At 38.4% G+C, this 7,693-nt stretch overlaps 1 non-coding gene across 1 annotated transcript; it reads left to right on the top strand.

Annotated features, from left to right (window-relative positions):
* The first annotated feature begins 567 nt into the window (after positions 1 to 567).
* Positions 568 to 674, top strand: LOC144239476 (U6 spliceosomal RNA). Its single transcript, XR_013337443.1, has one exon. It is a non-coding gene; the product is annotated as a U6 spliceosomal RNA (small nuclear RNA).
* The last annotated feature ends 7,019 nt before the right edge of the window (positions 675 to 7,693 follow it).

Genomic DNA, 7,693 nt, shown 5'->3' with positions numbered 1-7,693 from the left:
GAGCTTGGAGCCTGCTTCGAGTTCTGTGTCTCCCTTTCTCTCTGCCCCTCCCCTGCTCATGCTCTGTCTCTCTGAAAAATAAACAAACATTAATAAATAAATAAATAAATAAAACCCATATGATCACTTTAATAGATGTAGAAAAAACATCTGACAAAGTACAATATCCATTCATTATAAAAACTCTCAACAAAGTAGGTTTAGAGGGAACATACCTCAATGTAATAAAGGACAGCTATGAAAAACCCAGCTACCATCATACTCAATGGTGAAAATCTGAGAGCTTTTCCCCTAAGATCAGGAACAAGGCAAGGATGTCTACTCTCATCAATTTTATTCAACATAGTATTAGAAGTCCTAACTACAGCAGTCAGAAAAAGAAAAGAGAGAGAGAGAGAGAAAGGAAAGGCATCCAAATTGATATGGAAGAAATCAAATTTGCACTATTTGCAGATGACAAATACCGTATATAGAAAACCCTAAAGTCACCACCCAAAACCTACAAAACTGATAATTACGTAAGGTCTCAGAATGCAAAATCAACATACAGAAATCTATTGCATTTCTGTGCTTGCTTCGGCAACACATATACTAAAATTGGAACGATACAGAGAAGATTAGCATGGCCCCTGCGCAAGGATGGCACGCATATTCGTGAAGCATTCCATATTTTTCTGGGTGTTATATGGAAACCAACTTGACAATAAACTATTTGTAAAAAAAAAAAAAAAAAAGAAAGAAAAAAGAAATCTGTTGCATTTCTATACACTAATAATGAAGCAGCAGAAACAGAAATTAAGAAAATAATCCCATTTACAATTGAACCCAAAATAATAAAATATCTAGGAATGAACTTAACCAAAGAAGTGAAAGACCTGTATTTTGAAAACTATAAAATCTTGATGAAAGAAATTAAAGACAAAACAAACAAATGGAAAGATATTCCATGCTCATGGATTGGAAGAATAAATATTGTTAAAATGTCTATACTACCCAAAGCAATCTACACATTAATGCAATCCCTATCAAAATACCAGAAGCAATCCTAAAATTTGTATGGAACTACAATAGACCCCAAATAGCCAAAGCAATCTTGAAAAAAACAAAACAAAACTGGAGGTATCACATTTGCAGACTTCAAGTTACATTTCAATGCTGCAGTAATCAAAACAGTATGGTACTGGCACAAAAACAGAAAAATAGATCAATGGAACAGAAGAGAGCCCAGAAATAAACCCATGATTATATGATCAATTAGTCTTTGAGAAAGAAGGCAAGAATATGCAATCGGAAAAAGATAGTCTCTTCAACAAATGGTGCTGGGAAAACTGGACAGCTGCATGCAAAAGAATGAAATTGGGCCACTTTCTTATACCGTACACAAAAATAAAATGGATTAAAGACCTAATGTGAGATCTGAAACCATAAAAATCCTGGAAGAGAGAACAGACAGCAATTTCTCTGCCATTAGCCCTAGCAATATTTCTAGATCTATCTCCTGAGACAAGAGAAACAAAAGCAAAAATAAACTATTGGGACTATATCAAAATAAAATTCTTCTGCATAACAAAGGAAACAATCAACAAAACTAAAGACAACCTACTGAATGGGAAAAGATGTTTGCAAATGACATATCTAATAAAGAGTTAGTATCCAAAATATATAAAGAACTTATACAACTCAACACCAAAAGAACAAATAACCCAATTAAAAACAGGCACAAGGTATGCACAGACATTTCTCCAAAGAAGGCATCTAGATGACCAATAGACATGAAAAGATGTTCAACATCACTCACTGTCAGGGAAATGCAAATCAAAACCACAATAAGATATCACCTCTTACCTGTCAGAATGGCTAAAATCAACAAGAAATAACAAGTGTTGGCAAGGATGTGGAGCAAAAGGAATCTTCATACACTGCTGGTGGGAATTCCAACTGATGCAGTGATTGTGGAAAACAGTATGGGGATTCTTCAAAAAATTGAAAAGAGGATGACCATATGACAATAACTCCACTAGTGAATATTTACCCAAAGAATACAAAAACACTAAATTCAAAAAGACTATAGTCTTACTATAGTATTATAGTATACGCACCCCTATGCTTACTATAGTATTATTTACAATAGCCAAATTATGGAAGCAGCCCAAGTATCCATTGATAGATAAACAAAAGCATATATATATGACAGTATAATACTGTCATAAAAAGAATGAAATCTTGCCATCTGCACCAACATGGGTGGATCTAGAGATATAAAGTTAAATGAAACAAGTCAGTTGGAGAAAGACAAGTTATTGTATGATTTCACTCATATGTGGAATTTCAGAAACAAAGAAAGGAAAAAAGAGAAACCAAAAATCNTCGAACCCACAAACCGCGAGATCATGACCCAGGTGAAAGTCGGACGCTTAACCGACTAAGCCACCCAGGCGCCCCAAAATCAAACTCTTAACTACAGAGAACAAACAGATGGTTACCAGAGGGGATGTAGGTGGGGGATGGGTAAAATAGGGGATGGGGATTAAGAGTATATTTATGATGAGCATGGACTAATGTATAGGATTGTTGAATCACTATATTGTACACCTGAGACTAACATGACACTGTATGGTAACTATACTAGAAGTTAAATTAAAAAGATTATAGTGAATAAAGAAGCCAGTCATAAACTCATATATTGGATGATTCCTTTTTTATGAAATGTCCAGAACAGGTAAATCTACTGAAACCAAAAGAAGGGTATTGTTCTCCAGGGACTAGAGAGGAAAGGGGAAATGGAGAGTGCTAATGAGTATGAGATTTCATTTTGGGGTGATGACAATGACCTGAAATTCAACAGTGATGATAGGTGAATTTTATGGTATATAAATCACAACTCAATAAAGTTGTCTTTTTTTTTTTTTAAAGAAAGCAGAGTACCTATATTAATATTGGATAAGGAAGACTTCAGAGCAAAATAATTACCAGGAACAGAGAAGAATAGAGAGAAGAAAAGAAAAGAAAAAGGAGAAAGAGAGAAAGAAACAAAGAAATTTTTAAAACTTTTAAATGCCATTGTTTTTTATATGTACTGATGTGGTAAAACAAATTTGTCAATCAAAAATAACTATTTAAGGGGCACCTGGGTGGCTCAGTCAGTTAAGCGTCCGACTTCGGCTCAGGTCATAATCTCACAGTTCATGGGTTTGAGGCCCACGTCAGGCTCTGTGCTAACAGCTCAGACCCTGGAGCCTGCTTCAGACTCTGTGTCTCCCTCTCTCTCTGCCCCTCCCCAGCTCTCTCTCTCTCTTTCTCAAAAATAAGTAAACATTAAAAAACTTTTAAAAATTATAAAAAATGATTATTTAAAATATAATTTTAAGGGGTTTTTTTCTTTTTTACATTCTCAAAATTTTGGGGGTTAGTTTCATTAATTTTCTTTATTGTTTGTTCTTTATTTCACTTATTTCTGCTCTAATTTTCTAATCTTTATTGTTTCCTTTCTTCTTCCTTTCGGTGTAATTTGCTCTGGGTTTTGTTTTGTTTTGTTTTTTGCATTTCTTAAGGTAGAAGTTTAGGTTATTGGTTTTAGCCCTTTCTCTTTTTCAATATAGGCACTTACAGATTTCCCTCTAAGCACTGCTTCAGCTTCATCCCATAAGTTTTGTTAAGTTGCATCTTTGTTTTCATTCATCTCAAAGTGTTTTGTTTTGTTTTGTTTTTTAATATTTTTATTTATTTCTAGGAGAGAGAGAGAGAGAGAGAGAGCGTGAGCAGGGGAGGGTCAGAGAGAGAGGGAGACACAGATTCTGAAACAGGCTCCAGGCCCTGACCTGGCTGTCAGCACAGAGCCTGACATGGGGCTCGAACCCACGAACCGCGAGATCATGACCTAAGCGAAAGTCGGATGCTTAACCGACTAAGCCACCCAGGCGCCCCTCAAAGTGTTTTTTAACTTTTGATTCCTTCTTCGATCCGTTGGTTATTTAGGAGTATGTTTAATTCCTATGTATTTTTGAATGTTCCAAATTTCTTTCTTTTATAAATTTCTAATTTCATCCCATTTAATCAGAGAACACAAAGGTATACAGGTACCTTTACTGGAGTTGTTTGTATCTTTGTGTGTTATACCCAAATCANACGCGGGGCTCGAACCCACGAACCGCGAGATCATGACCTGAGCGAAAGTCGGACGCTTAACCGACTAAGCCACCCGGGCGCCCCGCGAGCAGTGTTTTTATGGGGTAAGGGACGGGGGTGTTACAGTGCTCACGTTGTACGTATAGCATCATCACGTAAGCACCACTCATAATTGTACAGCACCCATGGTAACAGTTTTGACCTCAGTATCTGTGAGGTGTTCGTTACTTTTGGCGGGACCCAATCAGGACCTTTGAGAATCCTTTGAAAATGACCAATTATGAGGTGAGTTCAAAGGGCCCACGTGGGGTTTTAGGCAAGTGATGAGTGATTAGCTAGTTTGTACAAAGTAACTATCTATAATCCTCATCCCCTGACTCAGACCACAGGAATGTTTTTAACTTCTTTTGATTGGCTGATCTGAGGGTGGTCGGAGGGTGGCTTCAGCCTTGAACAATCTGAGGCGTTTCCTGGAACTGGGCTACGTGCAGCCCAAGGTTGCTCTTAATGGAGGCCTTAATTTCAAAATGACGTTACTTAGGCTCCTCAGTGAGGATTGGAGTTACTGTCTAGTGTCCTTTCATTTCAACTTGAAGAGTCTTTTTGAGCATCTCTCTCTTTCCCTCTTTTTAAAAAAAGTTTATTTATTTATTTTGGGAGAGAGAGAGAGCATGAGCAGGGGAGAGCCAGAGAGAAAGGGCCAGAGAGAATCCCAAGCAGGCTCGGGGCTTGAACCCCCAACCCATGAGATCACGACCTGAGCCAACACTGAGAGTTGGATGCTTAACTGACTTAGCCGCCTAGGTACTCCTCCCTCTTTTTTTTTTTTTTTAATGATTTTATTTATAAGTAATCTCTACGCCCAATGTGGAACTCAAACCACCACCCCAAGATCAAGAGTTGCATGCTCCACCGACTGAACCAGCCAGGGTCCCCGAGCATCTCTCTTAAGGCAGGTTTGCTAACAATGAATTCTCTTATTCATTTTTAAAAAATTCTGAATGTCTTAATTTCTCCTTCATTTTTAAACGATAGCTGTGCCGAATATAGAATTATTTGTTGACAGTCTTTTTTCCTCCAGTACTTTGAATATGTCACTCCACTGTCTCCTGGTCTCCATGTTTCTGATAAGGAAGCAGCCATTAATCTTACTGAGGATTCCTTGTATGTGATAAGTCAGTTCTCTCATGCTGCTTTCAAGATTCTTTCTTTGACTTTAGCTTTCAGTAGTTCAATTATGATGTGTCTAGGTGGTGACCACTTTGTGTTTATCCCACTTGGGGTTTGGTAAGGTTCTTGGATTAAAGATTAACATTTTCCATCAAATTTGACAAATTTTTGGTCATTACTTCTTTAAATATTCTTTACGCCCCTTCCTCTCATCTCTCATTTGAGGTTTCCAGTATGTGTATGTTAGTTTTCAATTTTTTTTTAATGTTTACATATTTTTGAGAGAGAGAGACAGAGCACGAGTAGAGGAAGTGCAGAGAAGAGAGGGAGACACAGAATTTGAAGCAGGTTCCAGGTTCTGAGCTGGCAGAACAGACCTGAACATGGGACTTGAACTCACAGACTGGAGATCATGACCTGAGCTGAAGTTGGCTGCTTAACTGACTGAACCACCCAGGCGCCCCTGTGTTAGTTTATTTGACGGTAACCCACAAATCTCTGAGGCTCTGTCCATTTTTCTTCATTTTTTTTTTTTTATTTCTCAGTTTGGGTTATCTCAATTCACAACCCTCAAGTTTGCTAATTCTTCTGCCCTCAAATCTGCTATTGTGTCTCCTAGTGGATTTTTTATTTGTTACTGCACTTTTAAACTTCAGAATTTCTATTTGGTTCTCTATGATTTCTGTATCTTAAGCTGATATTGCCCATATGGTGAGACATTGTTTTCATAAGTTGGTTAGACATACTTTCCTTTATTTTTTTGAACATGTTTATAATAGTTGATTTAAAATCTTTGTCTAGTAAGTCCAGTGTCTAGACTTCCTCAGGGACAGTTTTTATGAACTGCTTTTCTTTCTGTGTATGAGCCACACTTTTCTGTTTCTTTCATGTTTCTTAATTTTTTGTTGAAAGCTAGACATTTTAGGGGTGCCTGGGTGGCTCAGTCAGTTAAGCGTCGGACTTTGGCTCACGTCATGATCTCGCGGTTTGTGGGTTCAAGCCCCGCAACAGGTTCTGTGCTGACAGCTCAGAGCCTGAAGCTTGTTTCAGATTCTGTGTCTTCCTCTCTCTCTGCCCCTCCCTGCTCATGCTCTGTCTCTCTCAGTCTCAAAAATAAATAAACTATAAAAAAAAAAAACCCTAGACATTTTAAAGAATATAATCAGCAACTCTAGCTATCAGGCTCCCCCTGCCGAGCATCTAGTTTTGTTGCAGTTTCTGTTTTGCTATTTGTTTGTTGAGTGATTTTTCTGAAACTAGTTTTGCAAAGTCTGTATTTTTTGTCACGTGCGGCCCCTGAATTCTTCGCTTAGCAGTCGGGTGGTAGATATCTCTTTAAATTCTCTAAACCAATGTATCTCCCAGCCTTTGCTGAGGGGTTCTGTGTGCAGGTTTGGGCTCTCCATCAAGGCTCCAGGAGTTTACAACTCTGAGTTAGCCTTCATTACCTGCTTGCAAAGAGCCTCAAGCTCAGCCACTGTGAGCGATTAGGGCCTTCTCAGACATCTTGTTGATATGCACACAGTCCTGCACATGCTTTTGGCTTTCTAAATTCCTGTGAAGATGTCAGGGCTCCTTAAATCTCCCTATGGACACCTCATTCCACAGCTTTTCCTTTTAGTTTTTTGTCAGCCTCTTGTTTGCCTCCACTTTTATCACCACCTCAGGCAGCTGTGATAGTAAACCACCATTGCTGATAATTTTTGACAAATGCTCCAGAAAAAAAGGCTGTTCACATGGAGTGAGCTCTGAATTGGAGGGCTCCGAATTCCAGGGAGCTGCCAGACAAGTCAAAGCCAGTTCTCTGGGAATGGGGCTTTTAGGGAGTCTCCAAACCTATTCTGCCCCCTCCACTTGTTATGAGGCTGCCGGCTTCCCCCACAAAAAATTAAAAAAAAAAAAAAAAAAAAAACCAACAAAACAAAACACATCCAGTTACAAAGCTCTTTTTCAAGACTACCTCGGGGCTGTAAAGAAGGGATGGGCCCAGCGCAAGTTAAAATGCCGTAAAACTCACTGTTATTACCAAGATGCAGCTGTTTTTCTTGAGTAAGTGCTCTTGGGATTGTTGCAAGGTTTTGTTTAATTTCCAAACTGTGACAAAGTTGATTTTGACAATTTTTTTCCCCAGTGTCTTGCTGCTTTTATGGAAAAGTGGATTTTCAGAGGTCCCTTCTGCACCATTCCAAAAGCTGACTGACATCATACCACTTTTTATGACCACTGTCATAAATCAGGGAACGTCCCTTTGTTGGGACGTCACAGAGGCTTGCCCAGTTTCAAGTGAAATGTAATAAATTCTATCACTTGATAGGGTAACGTCAAGGCTCTGGAAGAGCATGTGGGGACCAGAAATGAACCAGTTTTGGAAAATAGAATCTGCTACACTTACGATTTT

This window comes from Crocuta crocuta, unplaced genomic scaffold (assembly GCF_008692635.1).
Source record: "Crocuta crocuta isolate KB4526 unplaced genomic scaffold, BGI_CrCroc_1.0 scaffold140, whole genome shotgun sequence".
NCBI classification, from domain to species: Eukaryota; Metazoa; Chordata; class Mammalia; order Carnivora; family Hyaenidae; genus Crocuta; species Crocuta crocuta.
Note: the sequence above shows the minus strand (reverse complement) of the source record. Positions and strands in the feature narration are given on the sequence as shown.